This window comes from Conger conger, chromosome 12 (genome assembly GCF_963514075.1).
Source record: "Conger conger chromosome 12, fConCon1.1, whole genome shotgun sequence".
In the NCBI taxonomy this organism is placed as follows: Eukaryota; Metazoa; Chordata; class Actinopteri; order Anguilliformes; family Congridae; genus Conger; species Conger conger.
This window is the reverse complement of record NC_083771.1, coordinates 1,888,186-1,909,558: the sequence shown is the minus strand read 5'-3', so window position 1 is coordinate 1,909,558 and position 21,373 is coordinate 1,888,186. Positions and strand designations below refer to the sequence as shown.

Genomic DNA, 21,373 nt, shown 5'->3' with positions numbered 1-21,373 from the left:
TGTTTCTCAGGGGGAATCAGTTCATAAGTTCCAGGTGACACCGAGTTGGTCGTCAGATCATCAGATGATTAAATTTTCTTTGGGAAGGAGGGAGGAGCCTCGGGGGGAGGGAATTTGGAAATTTAATAATGGATTTTTAAAGGATAAGATTTTTGTTGAGCAATTTAGGGAGTTTTATTTGGGCTGGCAGGTTTTTAAATGTCGCTTTGAGTCAATCCTGGATTGGTGGGAGGTAGTGAAGGAGAGAGTTAGGGAGTTCTGTCAAGGGTATGGGAGGGCGAAGAGGAGGGAGGAGAGGGAGAGGGTTTGGCAGCTGCAGAGGGACCTGCAGTATTGGGCTGGGGTTGCCAACAGAGGAGGTGTGGTAGTATGGGAGGAGGTAAGTAGAATCAAGTCGGAAATTAAAGAGTATTATGTTGAGAGGGCGAGGAGGGTTTTGTTCATGGCCGGGGTGGAGAGGAGGGAGAAGGACGAGAAGGTGACAGCCTTCTTCTTTCGGAAGGCAAAGGAGAGGCAGGCGGCAGCAGCGATGGAGGTCTTGCTGACAGAGCAGGGGGGGGAGGTGACGGAGCAGCAGGACAAGTTGGATGCTGCTGTCAGGTATTATTCTCATTTATTTAGGGAGGCTGATAGGGATGTGGAAGAGGGAGATAGAATGGTGGAGCAGTTGTGGAGGAGAGTGGGGGAGGGGAAGCAGGAGGCTTTGGGGAGGGCACTCTCAAAGGAAGAGGTAAGGAGAGGCCTGTTTGGGATGAAGGGAGACAAGGCTCCAGGGAGGGACGGTATCCCAAAAGAATTATATGTTTGTTTTTGGGACATTATGGGGGAGGATTTAGTGGAGGTGTACAATGAAGTTGGGAGGGTTGGTTTATTACCATTTTCTATGAGGGAGGGAATTATTCATTTGATTTATAAGAAAGGAGACAAAAGGGAGTTGGGGAATTGGCGGCCTGTCACGCTGCTATGCGTGGATGCGAGGGTGTTGGGGAGGGTACTGGTCGACAGGGCTAGTGAGGTGATAGGGGAGGTGGTCTCTGGAGACCAGACATGTGCGGTTCCAGGTAGGTCAGGGATCCAAAATTTATTTGTGGTCAGGGATATGTTGAGTTGGGCACAGAGTAGGGGGGTAGGGGTTGGGGTTTTGAGTTTGGACCAGCAGAAGGCTTTCGATAGGGTAGATCATGGGTTTTTGTTTCAGGTTTTAGGAAGGATGAATTTTGGGGAGGGCTTTATTTCATGGGTTAAGATTTTGTATCGGGGGGTTTTTAGTAGGGTAAAATTAAATGGGAAACTGAGTGGTCCAGTAGTGCAGGGTAGGGGGGTTAGGCAGGGGTGCCCTCTGTCGCCACTTTTGTACGTTTTGTTTATTGAGCCATTGGCAGTGATGCTGAGGGAAGATAGGGCTTTTGTTGGGGTGCAGGTTCCAGGGGGCATGGGGAAGCCGATCAAAGTGCTCCAGTACGCCGATGACACCACAGTACTGGTGTCATGCGAAAGCGATATAGACCGGGCAATGGAGATTTTGAATAGGTATTGTAGGGGGACGGGGTCTTTGATTAACATGAACAAATCGGCCATTTTGTTTTCAGAGGGATGGATGGGGGGGACTGGGGGAAGGTATGGGATTGTTCGAAGTGGGGAGGAGGGGTTAAAAATTTTGGGGGTCCGGTTTTTGAAGGGGAGGTCAGACAATTTGAATTGGGAAGTGTGTTTGGGGAAGGTGGAAAGAAAACTTAATATATGGAGAAGCAGGGCTTTAACGGTGTCGGGGAAAGTCCTCGCAGTGAATGCCGATGTTTTCCCACAAGTTTTATACCTGGGGAGGGTTTTTCCAATGCCGGTGAGGTATAGGAGGAAACTTTTGAAATTAATTTTTTCTTTTATATGGGGGGGTAGGTATGAGCCCGTTAAGAGGGAGGTGATGTATCTCCCAGTGAGGGAGGGGGGGAGGAGCCTTATTAATATTCCTTTGAAGCTGGAAGTGTTGTTTTTGGAGGGGGTTTATCAAGTTTTAACGCGGGGAGATACACATAAGTGTTTTCATTTAGCTAAGTTGTGGGTTGGGACTGCGTTGAGATGGGTTACTGGGTGGGATAACAGGGGTCCGAGGGCAGAAGATGTGCCCTGGTATTATGAGAGGGCCATTTTATTTATGAGATTGAATAAAGTGCACATGACCAGGGAGAATCTGGAGGACCACAGGGAATTGTACAAGATGCTCCTGGGCGGGGTGGTGAGAGAGGAGGGGAAGATGCTGGCGGGGAAGGGGGTGGACTGGGGCGCTTTACAGGGGAAGGGGATGACTAATCGGGTGAGGGACCTAAACTGGTTGGGGGCTCTTGGGAGGCTACCAGTGAGAGAGAGGCTCCACAGGTTTGGGACGGCAAGGTCAGCTCACTGCCCGAGAGGGTGTAACGAGGATGAGACTGTGGCTCATGTGTTCTGGGACTGTTTTTTTGCGAGGGCTTTTTGGGGGAGGGTTGATAAGAGCGGTGTTTTTCGTTGGTTGAGAGTGGGAATTTTGAGGGACTGGGTCCTGAAAGGGAACGGGTGGGGAGTTTTGACAGGGGAGAGGAGGAAGGTGGTGTGTCTATTGATGAGTTGGGGGAAGACAATGCTTTGGGACGCCAGGAATAAAAAGGTGGAGTTTCCATCAGACGTGACATCTAGTAGGCAGTGGTTCAGGGAGTGGGAGGGAAAAATTAAAAGAGAAGCAAAAATGTGCCTTCATAGGAGGGGTAAAGAGGAGTGGAGGGAGGTGTGGGAAAATATATTAGCGGTTTTGGGGGGGGTGGGGGGTACATGAGGGGATGTTGATGTGTTAGATAGGGTATATAGGGACGGGGTATGAGTGTAATGTTAAGTGAGTGGATGTCTAATGTTTAAGTTAGTATACGTAAGAATGTACATGATGTATAATGAGGTTATGAGATGGAATAAAGATCTTTAAAACAAAAAAAAAAATCTGTTCTTATCAGTTTAATATCTGATACGTCCCCTATCAGGGGACTATATATTAAACGGATTTTTGGCACAGGGAGTCGGAGAAGGAGCTTGCTCCGTCCGCTTCAAGCATCGACCCGTTATTGCAGTGCGTTCGGGAACGGTGCGCCTCTCCAAGTTTTGTGCAAAAAAAGGTTGTGTTTTGTTGCCCTGTTCTTCCCCCTTTTTGTTTGTTTGTTTGTTTGTTTATTTTGTATATATGTAAATTGTGTTGTAAATAGGGTGAATATGTGCCCTTGTTGTAAGTGTGCTTGCCTCTGTTTTTTAGCAAAATGATGTAGTTTTCTGTGCGGGACGTAACTGTTTGTTGTCATTGCGCTGTCTCGCTTTTCCCACCTTCCCTCTCGGATTGTCTGTCCGGCCGGCTGGCGGCAGTGGCAACCCCGGGTCAGTGGGAGTGGCTGGGAAGGGGGCCGGAGGCGCCTGGTGCGCTGAAAGGTCACATTTCGCTCGGGTTTCTCTTCAGCACGCACAAATCTTTCGCCTTTTACTAAAGATTTCCGTGGAGAGGAACGCACCTGAGTTTGTGCTATTTTTGGATGCTCCGTCCACGGGACGGGGCAACTTCGAACGGTTTAAGGACAGACGGCAATGTGCGACAGGTATGCGGGTTGCTTGCGAGTCGCCGATGAGCCGAGCCGACTTGCTCGTTTCTGGCTTATCGCCTGCTTGCCGCGTGCGATCGATGCCCCGCTCGCTAAATAGCTTTGGTCGCTGCCTAGAGAGCAGCTATTCAGTAAGTAACAGTGTACTCGGTATGTGTCGAGTGTTTTTGGCGGCTGTGCCTGCCAGTGGAGGACAGTGGATCTTGGTGGGAGGAGCCAGCTGAGTCCGGTCGTTACGGTAGCTCGCCGACCGGCCAGTCAGTGCGTGCGCAGGGTTCTTGGGAAGGCGGGGAGGGGGGCCGGCTCCTGGGCCAGGTGGCGTCTTCCCCCGAGCGCGGTCCGGGGCCACCGGGAGGGCGCCGTCGGCAGGGGCCAGTTTGTGGTTATCGCTTCTCGGCCTTTTGGCTAAGATCAAGTGTAGTATCTGTTCTTATCAGTTTAATATCTGATACGTCCCCTATCAGGGGACTATATATTAAACGGATTTTTGGCACAGGGAGTCGGAGAAGGAGCTTGCTCCGTCCGCTTCAAGCATCGACCCGTTATTGCAGTGCGTTCGGGAACGGTGCGCCTCTCCAAGTTTTGTGCAAAAAAAGGTTGTGTTTTGTTGCCCTGTTCTTCCCCCTTTTTGTTTGTTTGTTTGTTTGTTTATTTTGTATATATGTAAATTGTGTTGTAAATAGGGTGAATATGTGCCCTTGTTGTAAGTGTGCTTGCCTCTGTTTTTTAGCAAAATGATGTAGTTTTCTGTGCGGGACGTAACTGTTTGTTGTCATTGCGCTGTCTCGCTTTTCCCACCTTCCCTCTCGGATTGTCTGTCCGGCCGGCTGGCGGCAGTGGCAACCCCGGGTCAGTGGGAGTGGCTGGGAAGGGGGCCGGAGGCGCCTGGTGCGCTGAAAGGTCACATTTCGCTCGGGTTTCTCTTCAGCACGCACAAATCTTTCGCCTTTTACTAAAGATTTCCGTGGAGAGGAACGCACCTGAGTTTGTGCTATTTTTGGATGCTCCGTCCACGGGACGGGGCAACTTCGAACGGTTTAAGGACAGACGGCAATGTGCGACAGGTATGCGGGTTGCTTGCGAGTCGCCGATGAGCCGAGCCGACTTGCTCGTTTCTGGCTTATCGCCTGCTTGCCGCGTGCGATCGATGCCCCGCTCGCTAAATAGCTTTGGTCGCTGCCTAGAGAGCAGCTATTCAGTAAGTAACAGTGTACTCGGTATGTGTCGAGTGTTTTTGGCGGCTGTGCCTGCCAGTGGAGGACAGTGGATCTTGGTGGGAGGAGCCAGCTGAGTCCGGTCGTTACGGTAGCTCGCCGACCGGCCAGTCAGTGCGTGCGCAGGGTTCTTGGGAAGGCGGGGAGGGGGGCCGGCTCCTGGGCCAGGTGGCGTCTTCCCCCGAGCGCGGTCCGGGGCCACCGGGAGGGCGCCGTCGGCAGGGGCCAGTTTGTGGTTATCGCTTCTCGGCCTTTTGGCTAAGATCAAGGGTAAGAGCCATGATGGTTCATGGTTCCCCTTGGGTCTCTGCCTTAGGCCTGGAGCTTGCCAGATCGGCTCTCAAGCCAGGCTTCGGCCTGGTGGTGAGGAGCGATCGGGGGGTTTTATTTTTTTCCCTCCTTATTGTATAGTTAGGACCCTACGGGGCTAGAGTAATACCCTACGGGGTTTGAGTTGTACCCTACGGGGTTTGAGTGAATACCCTACGGGGTTTAGCGGATTGGATTTATGGCTAAACGGGAATTTGGATTTGGACGGGGATTGATTTGGAGAGTGATTTGGATATGGTTGCGATTGTATATATGTATATAAGGAGTAGTTTAGAGGAGATTTAGTAAAAAATAGGTAAAACTCTGAGCCAACGCTAAGGCCTTGACTCAGAGCTTCACCACAAAAAAAAAAAAAAAAAAAAAAAAAAAAAAATCTGTTCTTATCAGTTTAATATCTGATACGTCCCCTATCAGGGGACTATATATTAAACGGATTTTTGGCACAGGGAGTCGGAGAAGGAGCTTGCTCCGTCCGCTTCAAGCATCGACCCGTTATTGCAGTGCGTTCGGGAACGGTGCGCCTCTCCAAGTTTTGTGCAAAAAAAGGTTGTGTTTTGTTGCCCTGTTCTTCCCCCTTTTTGTTTGTTTGTTTGTTTGTTTATTTTGTATATATGTAAATTGTGTTGTAAATAGGGTGAATATGTGCCCTTGTTGTAAGTGTGCTTGCCTCTGTTTTTTAGCAAAATGATGTAGTTTTCTGTGCGGGACGTAACTGTTTGTTGTCATTGCGCTGTCTCGCTTTTCCCACCTTCCCTCTCGGATTGTCTGTCCGGCCGGCTGGCGGCAGTGGCAACCCCGGGTCAGTGGGAGTGGCTGGGAAGGGGGCCGGAGGCGCCTGGTGCGCTGAAAGGTCACATTTCGCTCGGGTTTCTCTTCAGCACGAATTAACCTGTTGCCTACCACTGGCTTGCTAGTGGTAGACAAGGGGTTTTCGGCTGTTTCTTGAGAGGCTTCTCAGAGCTTGTGTCCCTTCTCTCTCTCCCTTTTTCCTCCCTTTCTTGGCTCCTTCGCCCCCCTCTTTTTTCCACCTGGTTTTTCCTCCTAACCTGACGGGCTGCGAGTTCCGTTCCCAGTACGTGGCTTGACCGCGGCTGGTGCGGGCTCGCAGTTCACGGACCACCCCCGGAACAGCTGTGCCTGGAGCGAGGAGAGAGTACCAGTGGCTTGACCGCGGCCCTCTCTGACCTCCAGGTACCCCAGGGCCTGTTGGGAGGAACCAACCAGGTGGCTGGAGAGAAGGAGCGAGGGAGCTGATCCAGGAACTGCGGAGGGAGCTGCCGTTGCCAGAGCCTGCCACCAGAGGGAGCCGGACCCGGAGGAGCCTCGAGGATCCAGAGAGCCAGCCAAGAAGCCCGGGACTCCACCACCTTTTCCTGGACTGAGGCGGCGACGAGGATCCTCGAGAGCCAGCCAGCGGAGGCAGAGACTCGCCTGGAGGCCACCCTGCCAGAAGACTCCCGCCATCCGGAGGACGAGCTCCACTGCTGCAGAACGCTTTTCTGCCGGAAGCCAGAGGCGAGTACCAGAGCTGCCCGGAGAGAACGCCCGGAAGGGCTGCTCTCCGGGCCTGTACCAGCCTTGCTGGGCCTTCGCCGGTTGCTCTCTCTGCCTCTGGTTTTTCAGGCCCTGCAGCAGATCCAGCGGGACCCCTCCGGAGGACGAGGCGTGCGGAGCAGGCAGAAAGGGGGATCCGTGGACCTCCCCCCAGAAGACGGCGGCGCCCTTTGGATCCGGACCTGTTTGCTGCGTGCCGGACCAACGCTTGGCGCCCCCCACCGGAAGGGAGGTTCACTAGCGGCAGGGGAGCTGAACCATCGGCCCCCCTTGCATGTTCGGTCCCCCTGGGACAGGCCATCAACCTCAGGCGTTTCTCTGTTCTCTGCCTACAGCTGGACTCCGGCCCCCAGCAGGAATGGCGACGGCGGCTCAGCCAGGTGTGCGGCGCCACAATGCCGTCCGGCTAACCCTCCTGAACAGCGGAGAGGGGGGCAGCAGCGACAGGGTAGGCCCCCTGGTGGAGCACGGGGTGAATGGCGCAGCTGTGGAGGGCGCCACCGAGCCAGCGTCCACTAGGGGGGGAACCAATGCTGCTGCCCCAACAGCCAACAGCCAGAGGAGAGTGACAGGTATGACCCGCCTGGAGTTTAGCCGGGCAGTGCTTCAGCGAGCCATGGGCTTCGTGCCAGGCGACCTGAACTGCCTGGTGAAGGTTCCAGGTAATGCTGATATTTTTGAAATTAGCTTTAAAAACGCTAATGTCCTGGAGAGGTTCTGGAACCTCTATAGAGAGGGGAAGGACAGGTCTCCCCTCAACAACTTTCAAGTTGAGCCCCTGTCCGACACGGAAAGCAAAGTGGTCACTGTGCAGTTTTTTAATGAAACTGTACAGGACCACGATGTGAGTACGTGGTTGGGCAGGTATGGGAAAGTAAAATCTGAAGCCAGGAGGGTCCTGGATGAGGATGGAGTCTGGACCGGGGCCAGGAAATGGCTGGTCCAGCTCAAGTCTGACCCCTCTGCAGTGGGGGGGGTATGTCACATCCCCAGCACCATCACGCTGGGGAGACACCGGGGCGTGGTGTTTTATTACGGCATGCCCAAGCTGTGCAGGAACTGCGGCGAGTTAGGTCACTTGGCCGCAGCCTGCACAGTGGTCAAGTGCAAGTCGTGTGGCGGCGAGCACGAGACCAGGGCGTGCCGTGACCCGAGGCCCTGTAATCTTTGCGGGGTGAGGGGGCATCTATTCCGGGATTGCCCCCTCTCGTACGCGAACAGGGCCCGGAGCACCGCGCCCCCACCACCGTCAATGACTGCCCCCCCTCCCCCACCCCACCCTACCCCCACACCACGCATTAGAGCACCCACTCCCCCTTTGCCCCAGCCTGACAGCCTAACCCCCACAACACAAACACTACCAATCCTTCCCTGCAGCACAACACCGGCAACCCCCACCTCAACAGCACCCCCTGTTACCCAACCCACTGTCACCACAGTTAAAGAGGAGCCTGACTCTGACACCCCCATTGTGGTGGAGGGGTCAGACTCCTCATCTGCAGAATCGGACACAAATTCCATCACTCCGTGGCAAAAACCGAAACGAAAGGGGAAAAGAATTCGATCACCCACAACAGCCAAACCGCAAAATACACCCAGCCAGCCTCCAAACCCAGCAATAACACGCCAACCGATCAATGCCAAAAGACACACAGTACAATCTAATAAAAAACCGGTACACAGTCCCAAATCTTTCGCCAGGCCTAATACCCTTCCCAAACCTCCCACTCATCCACCAAAATCAGTACATTACAAGGAAAACCTACAAAACATCGGCACACTTCACCCCCACTCCATCAGGGACCAGCCAGCCCCCGGTCCGGACTCTCAAAGGGAGGCGACAACATCCCCCTCCTCCCAGGCCCTCCTAGGCCCTGGGGGGAGGCCTGGGGCAAAAACAACCACCCCCACCTCTCCAGGACGGAACCTCCCAGGCAGTCAGGAGGGGAGACCCATGGGAGAACATGGTCAGGGGGTGAGTAGGCGCCACAATAACCCGGATACAATTTTCAATACAATTAATCAAATCTGTCAGAATATGGCTAACAGCCATACTGGATCACCAGACACACAAAAACAATAAATATTATGGCACACAACTTTACACTCACCACACTTAACACCCGAAGTATCAGACACCCCGACAAACGCACCACCGTTTTCTCCATTCTATCACAGATCCCCTCAGACGTCGTCCTGCTCCAGGAATGTGGTATTCCGTTTCGGGAGTGGGATGGCGTTCTGGGGGAGGAATGGAGAATGGGAGACTCTCTCTGGTCTGGCTCAAACATCGCCAGAGCTGATGGGGTCGGCACGTTGATGAAAAATCCCTATGCTAAAATAACAGCACACAGCATTGTGGAGAGTGGGCGAATCCTCGTCACCGATCTCGAGGTCGGGGGTTCCCCACTCAGGGTCATCAACGTGTACGGTCCCACCAGCGTGGCCGAGAGGGTCTCCCTATTCACTAAACTACCACCACTGTTACACTGCACGATGCCCGTCGTCGTAGGGGGAGATTTCAACTGTGTTTTAAGAGATGAGGACCGCAGCAAACCAAGGCCGGATCGCTCCGGCACCCTGCTGCGGTCCCTCATCGAGGATTTCTCCCTCTGCGACGCCGGGGGCGCCTCTCCTCCCCAACACACTTTTGTGAGTTCCTCTGGCTCCTCCTCATCCAGAATTGACATGTTTCTGCTCTCCCCAGGCCTGAGGGTGCACAGCTATTCCACCAAGGCGGTGCACTTCTCGGACCACCACATGGTAACCGTGTCCCTGGTCTGGGAGAAACCTATAACCGTGGGTAAGGGGCTCTGGCAGATGAATATCAGCCATCTCCAAGACCCCCAGGTGCGTCTCTCCTTCTCGAGAAGATACCTGGAGTGGGTGAGTCTGAAACATCTCTTTGACTCCCCGGTGGAGTGGTGGGAGATGGTGAAGGAGCGAGTGCGGGGCTACTTCCGGGCAGTCGGACGGAGGAAGGCGAAGGAAGGGAGGGCAGTTTTTGAACGCCACAATGCTGCCCTCCAAAGACTAAGCCTCCTCCAGTCCCGAGGCCTGGATGTCAGCAGCGAAATTGCACAAGCTCGGCAGAGCCTCACCACCCTCTACCGGGAAGAGCGGAAGAAACAGACCTTCCGCTCCAAACTCCAGGGCCTCCAGGAGGATGAGAAGTGCACGCGGTTCTTCTTCCGCAGGGCACGAACCAAGACGAATAACATCTTGTCTCTCTATAACAGCAGAGGTGTGGTGGTGTCTGAAGAGGCGGAGGCCCGGGAGGTGGCCAGGGAGTTCTACGAGGGCCTTTACAGCGAGAGGCCCTCAGACGGGGCTCTCATGGACACCTTCCTGGGCTGCCTGGACAGACGCCTGGGAGATGAGCAGATGGAGGCGGAGTTGAGCACTGAGGAACTCACCAGGGCCGTGCACTCCTTGAATACACACAAAGCTCCGGGCCCTGACGGAATCCCAGCTGAGTTTTACCAGGCTCACTGGGATCTCCTGAAGGGGGACGTGGCGGAAGTGTTCAGGGCTGCGTACAGGGAGGGGCGGCTAGGCGCCTCACTGAGACAGAGCTCAGTAGCTCTTGTCCCAAAGAAGGGGGACCTGAAGGACCTCCGCAACTGGCGGCCGATCAACCTCCTCTCAGTCGATTATAAGATCATGGCGAAGGCGCTGATGGGGAGGTTCCAAGGCCTGATAACATCGGTGATCGGACCGGACCAGACCTGCAGCGTGCAGGGGAGGTCCATAAATGACAACCTGCTCCTCGCGAGGGATCTAATCATCCACTCCGGGGAGCGGAGGTCCCCCTTGTGCCTTCTCAGTCTCGATCAAGAGAAGGCATTTGACCGGGTGAGTCACGTGTGCTTGGAGAGAGTGCTGGAGAAAATGAACATTCCTGGCCCCCTCCTGCGCTGGACAAAGATCTGTCTGACAGACATAACGGGCAGAGTGGTTGTCAATCGACAGCCCTCTGCCCCGTTCGATGTCAGGTCTGGCGTCAGGCAGGGGTGCCCTCTAGCATCTCTCCTGTACGTCATCTACCTGGAACCGTTCCTCCAGGCCATTAGGGCCAATTCAGGGGTGGTGGGCTATCCACTCCCTGGAGCGGGGGGGGAACGGCTAAAGGTGATGGCGTACATGGACGACATTGCCATCGTCGCCACAGACAGTCGTTCTATCGCTTGTGCCACCAAGGTGTTGGACGACTTCTGTGTGGCCACTGGCGCCCTGGTCAACAGGGACAAGAGTGAACTGTTTCTGTCTCCACATTGGAGTGAGGAGCTGACCGTTTCCTTCCCTGTGCGTAGGAATACCATCAAGCTCCTGGGGGTGACCTTCCAGGCTGACGGAGGAGGGAGAACCAGCTGGGAGGAAGCCCTCCGCCACGTCCAAAATAAAATCAGGAGCTGGAGTGCACGGCCCTTGACCATGGCGGGTAAGATCCTCGTCCTGAAGGCAATTGTCCTACCCATTCTGCTCTATGTGGGGAGGGTGTTTCCCCCAGACAAAGCCACCGGGAAGCTAATTACCCGGATGGCTTTCCGCTTTGTCTGGGGGAGCACCATGGAAAAACTTAAACGCGTCACCCTCCTCAAAGAGGAGCGGAATGGGGGGCGGGGGGTCCCAGACATTGTGAACATCATCATGGTGCAGGGTCTGGCCACCCTTGTCCAGAATGCAGGGAAGGTGGGTAAGGCCTCTGGTACCTTTGCCAGGTACTATGCCACCCCCTTCCTCAGAGCAATGGGCTTGGGTGTGCTGGACCTCACCATACCCTATAGCTGGGACCCCCCCTATGTTTATCGAGCCCTGAAGGACTTTGCCTACAGGACGGGTCTGCCCAGGGCTGGCCTAACCTCGTGGAGCTATAAAATGATTATGGCTCATTTAAGATCTGGAGAAATTGTAACGCTCCCGAGGGGGGGGCCAGACCTGGACCCGCAAGTCATCTGGGCAAATGTAACACACAAATGTCTTACAAACAAACAAAAAGACATTGCCTGGATGACAGCCCATAGGTGTCTCCCCACACGAACGTTTATGTACCGCCGGCACTTAGCCCTCACCGAGCGCTGCCCCCACGGATGCACTGACTCAGAACACATCCACCACCTGTTCTGGGAGTGCTCCGTGGCCAGGCGGGTCTGGGGCCTTGTTTGTTCCTCTGTCTCCCTAAGCAGGTTCCTGCCAAGATCCTCCCTGATGGCTGAGGGCATCCTCTACGGTCCGCCGGGGGGATGCAAGACCACCGTGCTCCAGCGTCAGTGGAGGATCATCAACACCGTGAAGCAGGTCCTGTGGGAGACGAGGAACATCAAGGTCTACCAGAAAACATCTGTAGACCTGGTCACTCTCCGGAGGAGGATCCAAAACCTCCTCCAGGACGGCATTCTGGTGGACATGCACACAAACAAGAACCTGGCGAGAGAGAAGTGGGGGGTGGACCACTGGAAAGAATTCATCATATAGTCCACCCCCCCAAGGGACACAGAAGGGACACAGAAGCCTCTCGGGACAACCAAACCTGAGCGGAATGGACTCTTTCTTTACTATTTTCTCGTCTTTTAATTCACCTTAGTTTCTTTATTGTTGAAATTGATTTTGTTAAGTTTTGTAAGGTCTCTTTGTAATATTTTGTAATCACTCTTTCTTTAAGTTTGTTTTCATTCCTTTGAGGTCTTTGTTTCATTAGTCTAAGTTCTTGATTAAATGATTATTTTGTGTTAATTAGTGTGTTTTAAAAAAAGAAAAAGAATTTTAAAATGTAAAGAAATGTAAAAAAACCAATAAAACCACATTTTACTAAAGATTTCCGTGGAGAGGAACGCACCTGAGTTTGTGCTATTTTTGGATGCTCCGTCCACGGGACGGGGCAACTTCGAACGGTTTAAGGACAGACGGCAATGTGCGACAGGTATGCGGGTTGCTTGCGAGTCGCCGATGAGCCGAGCCGACTTGCTCGTTTCTGGCTTATCGCCTGCTTGCCGCGTGCGATCGATGCCCCGCTCGCTAAATAGCTTTGGTCGCTGCCTAGAGAGCAGCTATTCAGTAAGTAACAGTGTACTCGGTATGTGTCGAGTGTTTTTGGCGGCTGTGCCTGCCAGTGGAGGACAGTGGATCTTGGTGGGAGGAGCCAGCTGAGTCCGGTCGTTACGGTAGCTCGCCGACCGGCCAGTCAGTGCGTGCGCAGGGTTCTTGGGAAGGCGGGGAGGGGGGCCGGCTCCTGGGCCAGGTGGCGTCTTCCCCCGAGCGCGGTCCGGGGCCACCGGGAGGGCGCCGTCGGCAGGGGCCAGTTTGTGGTTATCGCTTCTCGGCCTTTTGGCTAAGATCAAGTGTAGTATCTGTTCTTATCAGTTTAATATCTGATACGTCCCCTATCAGGGGACTATATATTAAACGGATTTTTGGCACAGGGAGTCGGAGAAGGAGCTTGCTCCGTCCGCTTCAAGCATCGACCCGTTATTGCAGTGCGTTCGGGAACGGTGCGCCTCTCCAAGTTTTGTGCAAAAAAAGGTTGTGTTTTGTTGCCCTGTTCTTCCCCCTTTTTGTTTGTTTGTTTGTTTGTTTATTTTGTATATATGTAAATTGTGTTGTAAATAGGGTGAATATGTGCCCTTGTTGTAAGTGTGCTTGCCTCTGTTTTTTAGCAAAATGATGTAGTTTTCTGTGCGGGACGTAACTGTTTGTTGTCATTGCGCTGTCTCGCTTTTCCCACCTTCCCTCTCGGATTGTCTGTCCGGCCGGCTGGCGGCAGTGGCAACCCCGGGTCAGTGGGAGTGGCTGGGAAGGGGGCCGGAGGCGCCTGGTGCGCTGAAAGGTCACATTTCGCTCGGGTTTCTCTTCAGCACGAATTAACCTGTTGCCTACCACTGGCTTGCTAGTGGTAGACAAGGGGTTTTCGGCTGTTCTCGAGAGGCTTCTCAGAGCTTGTGTCCCTTCTTTCTCTCCTTTTTCCTCCCTTTCTTGGCTCCTTCGCCCCTCTCTTTTTTCCACCTGGTTTTTCCTCCTAACCTGACGGGCTGCGAGTTCCGTTCCCAGTACGTGGCTTGACCGCGGCTGGTGCGGGCTCGCAGTTCACGGACCACCCCCGGAACAGCTGTACCTGGAGCGAGGAGAGAGTACCAGTGGCTTGACCGCGGCCCTCTCTGACCTCCAGGTACCCCAGGGCCTGTTGGGAGGAACCAACCAGGTGGCTGGAGAGAAGGAGCGAGGGAGCTGATCCAGGAACTGCGGAGGGAGCTGCCGTTGCCAGAGCCTGCCACCAGAGGGAGCCGGAGCCTCGAGGATCCAGAGAGCCAGCCAGGAAGCCCGGGACTCCACCATCCTTTCCTGGACTGAGGCGGCGACGAGGATCCTCGAGAGCCAGCCAGCGGAGGCAGAGACTCGCCTGGAGGCCACCCTGCCAGAAGACTCCCGCCATCCGGAGGACGAGCTCCACTGCTGCAGAACGCTTTTCTGCCGGAAGCCAGAGGCGAGTACAAGAGCTGCCCGGAGAGAACGCCCGGAAGGGCTGCTCTCCGGGCCTGTACCAGCCTTGCTGGGCCTTCGCCGGTTGCTCTCTCTGCCTCTGGTTTTTCAGGCCCTGCAGCAGATCCAGCGGAACCCCTCCGGAGGATGAGGCGTGCGGAGCAGGCAGAAAGGGGGATCCGTGGACCTCCCCCCAGAAGACGGCGGCGCCCTTTGGATCCGGACCTGCTTGCTGTGTACCGGACCAACGCTTGGCGCCCCCCCACCGGAAGGGAGTTTCACTAGCGGCAGGGGAGCTGAACCATCGGCCCCCCTTGCATGTTCGGTCCCCCTGGGACAGGCCATCAACCTCAGGCGATTCTCGTTTCTCTGCCCACAGCTGGACTCCGGCCCCCAGCAGGAATGGCGACGGCGGCTCAGCCAGGTGTGCGGCGCCACAATGCCGTCCGGCTAACCCTCCTGAACAGCGGAGAGGGGGGCAGCAGCGACAGGGTAGGCCCCCTGGTGGAGCAAGGGGTGAATGGCGCAGCTGTGGAGGGCGCCACCGAGCCAGCGTCCACTAGGGGGGGAACCAATGCTGCTGCCCCAACAGCCAACAGCCAGAGGAGAGTGACAGGTATGACCCGCCTGGAGTTTAGCCGGGCAGTGCTTCAGCGAGCCATGGGCTTCGTGCCAGGCGACCTGAACTGCCTGGTGAAGGTTCCAGGTAATGCTGATATTTTTGAAATTAGCTTTAAAAACGCTAATGTCCTGGAGAGGTTCTGGAACCTCTATAGAGAGGGGAAGGACAGGTCTCCCCTTAACAACTTTCAAGTTGAGCCCCTGTCCGACACGGAAAGCAAAGTGGTCACTGTGCAGTTTTTTAATGAAACTGTACAGGACCACGATGTGAGTACGTGGTTGGGCAGGTATGGCCAAGTTAAATCTGAAGCCAGGAGGGTCCTGGATGAGGATGGAGTCTGGACCGGGGCCAGGAAATGGCTGGTCCAGCTCAAGCCTGACCCCTCTGCAGTGGGGGGGGTATGTCACATCCCCAGCACCATCACGCTGGGGAGACACCGGGGCGTGGTGTTTTATTACGGCATGCCCAAGCTGTGCAGGAACTGCGGCGAGTTAGGTCACTTGGCCGCAGCCTGCACAGTGGTCAAGTGCAAGTCGTGTGGCGGCGAGCACGAGACCAGGGCGTGCCGTGACCCGAGGCCCTGTAATCTTTGCGGGGTGAGGGGGCATCTCTTCCGGGATTGCCCCCTCTCGTACGCGAACAGGGCCCGGAGCACCGCGCCCCCACCACCGTCAATGACTGCCCCCCCTCCCCCACCCCACCCTACCCCCACACCACGCACTAGAGCACCCACCCCCCCTTTGCCCCAGCCTGACAGCCTAACCCCCACAACACAAACACTACCAATCCTTCCCTGCAGCACAACACCGGCAACCCCCACCTCAACAGCACCCCCTGTTACCCAACCCACTGTCACCACAGTTAAAGAGGAGCCTGACTCTGACACCCCCATTGTGGTGGAGGGGTCAGACTCCTCATCTGCAGAATCGGACACAAATTCCATCACTCCGTGGCAAAAACCTAAACGAAAAGGGAAAAGAATTCGATCACCCACAACAGCCAAACCGCAAAATACACCCAGCCAGCCTCCAAACCCAGCAATAACACGCCAACCGATCAACGCCAAAAGACAAACAGTACAATCTAATAAAAAACCGGTACACAGTCCCAAATCTTTCGCCAGGCCTAATACTCTTCCCAAACCTCCCACCCATCCACCAAAATCAGTACATTACAAGGAAAACCTACAAAACATCGGCACACTTCACCCCCACTCTATTAGGGACCAGCCAGCCCCCGGTCCGGACTCTCAAAGGGAGGCGACAACATCCCCCTCCTCCCAGGCCCTCCTAGGCCCGGGGGGGAGGCCTGGGGTAAAAACAACCACTCCCACCTCTCCAGGACGGAACCTCCCAGGCAGTCAGGAGGGGAGACCCATGGGAGAACATGGTCAGGGGGTGAGTAGGCGCCACAATAACCCGGATACAATTTTCAACACAATAAATCAAATTTGTCAGAATATGGCTAACAGCCATACTGGATCACCAGACACCCAAAAACAATAAAATATCATGGCATACAACTTTACACTTACCACACTTAACACCCGCAGTATCAGACACCCCGATAAACGCACCACCGTTTTCTCCATTCTGTCACAGATCCCCTCAGACGTCGTCCTGCTCCAGGAATGTGGGATTCCGTTTCGGGAGTGGGATGGCGTTCTGGGGGAGGAATGGAGAATGGGAGACTCTCTCTGGTCTGGCTCAAACATCGCCAGAGCTGATGGGGTCGGCACGTTGATGAAAAATCCCTATGCAAAAATAACAGCACACAGCATTGTGGAGAGTGGGCGAATCCTCGTCACCGATCTCGAGGTCGGGGGTTCCCCACTCAGGGTCATCAACGTGTACGGTCCCACCAGCGTGGCCGAGAGAGTCTCCCTATTCACTAAACTACCACCACTGTTACACTGCACGATGCCCGTCGTCGTAGGGGGAGACTTCAACTGTGTTTTAAGAGATGAGGACCGCAGCAAACCAAGGCCGGATCGCTCCGGCACCCTGCTGCGGTCCCTCATCGAGGATTTCTCCCTCTGCGACGCCGGGGGCGCCTCTCCTCCCCAACACACTTTTGTGAGTTCCTCTGGCTCCTCCTCATCCAGAATTGACATGTTTCTGCTCTCCCCAGGCCTGAGGGTGCACAGCTATTCCACCAAGGCGGTGCACTTCTCGGACCACCACATGGTAACCGTGTCCCTGGTCTGGGAGAAACCTATAACCGTGGGTAAGGGGCTCTGGCGGATGAATATCAGCCATCTCCAAGACCCCCAGGTGCGTCTCTCCTTCTCGAGAAGATACCTGGAGTGGGTGAGTCTGAAACATCTCTTTGACTCCCCGGTGGAGTGGTGGGAGATGGTGAAGGAGCGAGTGCGGGGCTACTTCCGGGCAGTCGGACGGAGGAAGGCGAAGGAAGGGAGGGCAGTTTTTGAACGCCACAATGCTGCCCTCCAAAGACTAAGCCTCCTCCAGTCCCGAGGCCTGGATGTCAGCAGCGAAATTGCACAAGCTCGGCAGAGCCTCACCACCCTCTACCGGGAAGAGCGGAAGAAACAGACCTTCCGCTCCAAACTCCAGGGCCTCCAGGAGGATGAGAAGTGCACGCGGTTCTTCTTCCGCAGGGCACGAACCAAGACGAATAACATCTTGTCTCTCTATAACAGCAGAGGTGTGGTGGTGTCTGAAGAGGCGGAGGCCCGGGAGGTGGCCAGGGAGTTCTACGAGGGCCTTTACAGCGAGAGGCCCTCAGACGGGGCTCTCATGGACACCTTCCTGGGCTGCCTGGACAGACGCCTGGGAGATGAGCAGATGGAGGCGGAGTTGAGCACTGAGGAGCTCACCAGGGCCGTGCACTCCCTGAATACACACAAAGCTCCGGGCCCTGACGGAATCCCAGCTGAGTTTTACCAGGCTCACTGGGATCTCCTGAAGGGGGACGTGGCGGAAGTGTTCAGGGCTGCGTACAGGGAGGGGCGGTTAGGCGCCTCACTGAGACAGAGCTCAGTAGCTCTTGTCCCAAAGAAGGGGGACCTGAAGGACCTCCGCAACTGGCGGCCGATCAACCTCCTCTCAGTCGATTATAAGATCATGGCGAAGGCGCTGATGGGGAGGTTCCAAGGCCTGATAACATCGGTGATCGGACCGGACCAGACCTGCAGCGTGCAGGGGAGGTCCATAAATGACAACCTGCTCCTCGCGAGGGATCTAATCATCCACTCCGGGGAGCGGAGGTCCCCCTTGTGCCTTCTCAGTCTCGATCAAGAGAAGGCATTTGACCGGGTGAGTCACGTGTGCTTGGAGAGAGTGCTGGAGAAAATGAACATTCCTGGCCCCCTCCTGCGCTGGACAAAGATCTGTCTGACAGACATAACGGGCAGAGTGGTTGTCAATCGACAGCCCTCTGCCCCGTTCGATGTCAGGTCTGGCGTCAGGCAGGGGTGCCCTCTAGCATCTCTCCTGTACGTCATCTACCTGGAACCGTTCCTCCAGGCCATTAGGGCCAATCCAGGGGTGGTGGGCTATCCACTCCCTGGAGCGGGGGGGGAACGGCTAAAGGTGATGGCGTACATGGACGACATTGCCATCGTCGCCACAGATAGTCGTTCTATCGCTTGTGCCACCAAGGTGTTGGACGACTTCTGTGTGGCCACTGGCGCCCTGGTCAACAGGGACAAGAGTGAACTGTTTCTGTCTCCACATTGGAGTGAGGAGCTGACCGTTTCCTTCCCTGTGCGTAGGAATACCATCAAGCTCCTGGGGGTGACCTTCCAGGCTGACGGAGGAGGGAGAACCAGCTGGGAGGAAGCCCTCCGCCACGTCCAAAATAAAATCAGGAGCTGGAGTGCACGGCCCTTGACCATGGCGGGTAAGATCCTCGTCCTGAAGGCAATTGTCCTACCCATTCTGCTCTATGTGGGGAGGGTGTTTCCCCCAGACAAAGCCACCGGGAAGCTAATTACCCGGATGGCTTTCCGCTTTGTCTGGGGGAGCACCATGGAAAAACTTAAACGCGTCACCCTCCTCAAAGAGGAGCGGAATGGGGGGCGGGGGGTCCCAGACATTGTGAACATCATCATGGTGCAGGGTCTGGCCACCCTTGTCCAGAATGCAGGGAAGGTGGGTAAGGCCTCTGGTACCTTTGCCAGGTACTATGCCACCCCCTTCCTCAGAGCAATGGGCTTGGGTGTGCTGGACCTCACCATACCCTATAGCTGGGACCCCCCCTATGTCTATCGAGCCCTGAAGGACTTTGCCTACAGGACGGGTCTGCCCAGGGCTGGCCTAACCTCGTGGAGCTATAAAATGATTATGGCTCATTTAAGATCTGGAGAAATTGTAACGCTCCCGAGGGGGGGGCCAGACCTGGACCCGCAAGTCATCTGGGCAAATGTAACACACAAATGTCTTACAAACAAACAAAAAGACATTGCCTGGATGACAGCCCATAGGTGTCTCCCCACACGAACGTTTATGTACCGCCGGCACTTAGCCCTCACCGAGCGCTGCCCCCACGGATGCACTGACTCAGAACATATCCACCACCTGTTCTGGGAGTGCTCCGTGGCCAGGCGGGTCTGGGGCCTTGTTTGTTCCTCTGTCTCCCTAAGCAGGTTCCTGCCAAGATCCTCCCTGATGGCTGAGGGCGTCCTCTACGGTCCGCCGGGGGGATGCAAGTCCACCGTGCTCCAGCGTCAGTGGAGGATCATCAACACCGTGAAGCAGGTCCTGTGGGAGACGAGGAACATCAAGGTCTACCAGAAAACAGCTGTAGACCTGGTCACTCTCCGGAGGAGGATTCAAAACCTCCTCCAGGACGGCATTCTGGTGGACATGCACACGAACAAGAACCTGGCGAGAGAGAAGTGGGGGGTGGACCATTGGAAAGAATTCATCATATAGTCCACCCCCCCAAGGGACACAGAAGGGACACAGAAGCCTCTCGGGACAACCAAACCTGAGCGGAATGGACTCTTTCTTTACTATTTTCTCGTCTTTTAATTCACCTTAGTTTCTTTATTGTTGAAATTGATTTTGTTAAGTTTTTTAAGGTCTCTTTGTAACATTTTGTAATCACTCTCTCTTTAAGTTTGTTTTTATTCCTTTGATGTCTTTGTTTCATTAGTTGAAGTTTTTGATTAAATGATTATTTTGTGTTAATTAGTGTGTTTTAAAAAAAGAAAAAGAATTTTAAAATGTAAAGAAATGTAAAAAAAACCAATAAAACCACATTTTACTAAAGATTTCCGTGGAGAGGAACGCACCTGAGTTTGTGCTATTTTTGGATGCTCCGTCCACGGGACGGGGCAACTTCGAACGGTTTAAGGACAGACGGCAATGTGCGACAGGTATGCGGGTTGCTTGCGAGTCGCCGATGAGCCGAGCCGACTTGCTCGTTTCTGGCTTATCGCCTGCTTGCCGCGTGCGATCGATGCCCCGCTCGCTAAATAGCTTTGGTCGCTGCCTAGAGAGCAGCTATTCAGTAAGTAACAGTGTACTCGGTATGTGTCGAGTGTTTTTGGCGGCTGTGCCTGCCAGTGGAGGACAGTGGATCTTGGTGGGAGGAGCCAGCTGAGTCCGGTCGTTACGGTAGCTCGCCGACCGGCCAGTCAGTGCGTGCGCAGGGTTCTTGGGAAGGCGGGGAGGGGGGCCGGCTCCTGGGCCAGGTGGCGTCTTCCCCCGAGCGCGGTCCGGGGCCACCGGGAGGGCGCCGTCGGCAGGGGCCAGTTTGTGGTTATCGCTTCTCGGCCTTTTGGCTAAGATAGGCGGTTTGATCTCTGGGCAAGTAAGCTATCGTGAAATCTGTAAAACAGTTTTTTTTGGAATTTTTTTTGGTTTTTTCCGAGTTGAAGAAAAGGAGGTAAGTACTGTTGATTGGGGTGTGTTAAGGGGTGGAGCCCTTCGGGGCTGGGAGAAACTGGGCTTTGCCCTAGGTAAAAACATTTTTTTGGTCTTTAAGAGTTGTTTGTTGAGAAAGTTAATTCTGTGTGCTGGTCTTTTTGAGTTTTTTGTCTTTTTGTCGTTTGTTCTTTGTAAAGTTTGTAAAATGTCTGCGGCGAGACTGGGAAGTCGCAGACACTGCTGTGTAAGATTCCTGTTGAGAGAGAAAGACGGAAAGCTTCTGCAGCTTTCTCGTCTGGATTTCTCCAGGAAATATATCAGGGGAGTGCTGGGGTTCACCCCAGCTGAGATTAATTGCCTCGTAGTCCTCCCCCAAGGAAAAGGATTCGACGTATCCTTCAAAACGTCACAGCAACTGGCCTCGTTCTGGACAAAGTTCGAGACAGTAAAGGAGAAACTGGGCATGTTCCAGGTAGAGAGGCTTACGGACGATAGCCTGAAAGTGGCTATTGTCCGTATGTTCAATGAGACTGTGGAGGAACCGGACATTGTCACCTGGCTTTCTCGGTATTGCCAGGTGAGAGGTTCTCCACAAAAAGTAATGGATGTGGACGGCATTTGGACCTGCGTTTGGCGCGTGCCAATTAAGCTAAACGAGGACCCATCAGGGTTCAGTGGGATGCGCCACCTGCCGACACTAATTGTGCTGGGTGAGAACCGGGGGCTGATCTACTA

General features: G+C 54.6%; 5 non-coding genes and 1 pseudogene across 5 annotated transcripts; all 6 read left to right on the top strand.

The window, feature by feature from the left end:
* The first annotated feature begins 2,942 nt into the window (after positions 1–2,942).
* LOC133106382 (U2 spliceosomal RNA) lies at positions 2,943–3,117 on the top strand (annotated as a pseudogene).
* A 332-nt stretch (positions 3,118–3,449) lies between these two features.
* Positions 3,450–3,561, top strand: LOC133105703 (U5 spliceosomal RNA). The gene has a single exon (XR_009703897.1). It is a non-coding gene; the product is annotated as a U5 spliceosomal RNA (small nuclear RNA).
* Positions 3,562–3,993: 432 nt separating this feature from the next.
* LOC133106416 (U2 spliceosomal RNA) lies at positions 3,994–4,184 on the top strand. Its single transcript, XR_009704486.1, has one exon. It is a non-coding gene; the product is annotated as a U2 spliceosomal RNA (small nuclear RNA).
* Positions 4,185–4,516: 332 nt separating this feature from the next.
* LOC133105702 (U5 spliceosomal RNA) lies at positions 4,517–4,628 on the top strand. The gene has a single exon (XR_009703896.1). It is a non-coding gene; the product is annotated as a U5 spliceosomal RNA (small nuclear RNA).
* Positions 4,629–5,481: 853 nt separating this feature from the next.
* On the top strand, positions 5,482–5,678 carry LOC133106529 (U2 spliceosomal RNA). The gene has a single exon (XR_009704539.1). It is a non-coding gene; the product is annotated as a U2 spliceosomal RNA (small nuclear RNA).
* Positions 5,679–13,014: 7,336 nt separating this feature from the next.
* LOC133106405 (U2 spliceosomal RNA) lies at positions 13,015–13,205 on the top strand. Its single transcript, XR_009704485.1, has one exon. It is a non-coding gene; the product is annotated as a U2 spliceosomal RNA (small nuclear RNA).
* The last annotated feature ends 8,168 nt before the right edge of the window (positions 13,206–21,373 follow it).